Raw genomic sequence first — 2132 nt, 5'->3', positions numbered from 1 at the left:
GATATTATAAAAGTAGGGATCCGTGATTTAAGGTGGTTTGTATTTGGACAAAAGAAGGTGGTCCTTGATATCATGTTTATAATAAATCTTTGAATTTCTGTCTTGTATTGTGCTCTTTCTTCTGGTTACATGTATATAATATATAATATTTTCTTTTATTAAATTCTTTTCGTAAATGCTTTTTAATAAGAAAAAAATGGAAAACAAAGTTGCATCATAATCATTAAGAGCTTTTGCAAGAGCCTCCGATTGCATGTTTACCTTTTAATAGTTGTAAGTAAGAGACAATCTTTTAATCATTAAAAAATAAATTTTGTTTGGTAAAAAAAGTTTGTCTCTTGATGGTTTTAAAACTTTGCAAATAATTTTATATCATGGGCCTTACTTAACCATTCAGCATCCTAATTTCATTGTAAACAAGTATCAAACAATTATATTTCATTTTGCATTATATCATGAGAGTTTTTTAATCATTCTGACTAGAGGTGGCAAAAAATGACTCAACCTGCTAACCGAACCCAAAATTGACAGGTTGGGTTGAGATTTTCAACTCATTTAAATAAATAGGTTAACCCGTCTAATCCATTTAAATAATTGGGTGAGTTGGAATGAATTTTTCGACCTGTTTTCAACCAATTTAACATATTATATAATTTTATTTTATTCTTAATATTATATATAGTATTCTAATTTTTAATTTTGTTTTATTCTTAATTAAAAATCCTACCATCGTGATAAAACTCTAAATTCTAATCGCCTCCATTACTCTTAATCATCATGAAACCCTAAGAAAACCATTTAGTCTATTGCTCCATTATCGCCTCCGAAGTCTAATCCAACTTGTTTTGAACAATATATTTGTTGTGGTTGTGTTTTATTTGAACTTTGAACAATTTGTTTCTATTTGTAGTTGTGTTTTATTCAAAAAAAAATTAAATAGTCTAGTCTTTTTTTTATTTAAAATTTTAAAATTAAATGGGTCAATCTAGGTTCAACTCATTTATTAAACGGGTTAGGTTAAGAAAATCGTAAACAGGTCAATCCGCTATCAACCCATTTAAGTAACATGTTGGGTTGGGTTGAAAAATCTCAACCCATTTAATTAAATGGGTTGGGTTGAGATTTTCAACCAGTTTAATAAATAAGTTGAACCCGTATCCAACCCAACCTAATCCATTGTCATACATAATTCTGACCACTTAATTATTTTGTATCAAACCATTCAGCAAGTATCAAACATCAGTCTTATTTCAAACTGAATGATGCATCAAAAAAACAATCTAATGGATTTTAAAGAAAAATTAAAGATAAACTTGTTTTTTCGTCATCATTCATTAGAATTGTATTTGACGATATAATTGTTTGACAAGACGTAATCAAATAAAGTAACTTTTTATTATTATATTGTCGTGATTATTTATTTAATCGTTATATTTATTATTTCATGTAAATAAAATAACTTTTTATTGTTATATTGTCGTAATTATTTATTTAATCATTATATTTATTAGTATTTCATATATTGACCATTCTAAATTATTTACACTTACCCAGTAAATGTTTACTGGTAAAATTTAACATTATTATTTACTTATCGGGTTAGATTTTAGTCCACCAAAATGACATCGTATGCAATAATTTACCCGGTAAGCGCTTACTGTGGTAAGAATCGTTTCCCTTACTTATCGGGTAAGATTCATGGTCCTTGTCATGTTCTTACTGGATAAGATTCTTGATTCTTACCATGTTCATTAGGTGAGGTAACATGACTTGGTAAGCGCTTACCCGAGTAAGTGTTTGGTAAACAGTCCCTAAGTAACATCATCATGTCAATACAATATACGTTTTCTTTTAAAAAAATTATATTAACTTTTATAATTATCTTCTACCTCAATATGATATGGTCATCTTTTAAAGTGACCCACATCTACTACTTTATCTATATAGTATTATAAAGTATTTAAGATAAACTTTTAAAAACTATTTTTAATGGATTAAGTATCGATTAATGATTCATATTATTTAAAATTCAAAATTAAAAGTAAATGGTGCATGAGTATAAATTTTTAAAACTGTATGTTTAAATTTATATAACTAACTAATAAACATAATCAAATACAAAATAAATATCT

This window comes from Cynara cardunculus (assembly GCF_001531365.2).
Source record: "Cynara cardunculus var. scolymus isolate 2C chromosome LG 6, CcrdV1, whole genome shotgun sequence".
NCBI classification, from domain to species: domain Eukaryota; kingdom Viridiplantae; phylum Streptophyta; class Magnoliopsida; order Asterales; family Asteraceae; genus Cynara; species Cynara cardunculus.
The sequence above is the reverse complement of the archived record's forward strand: the minus strand, read 5'-3'. Positions refer to the sequence as shown.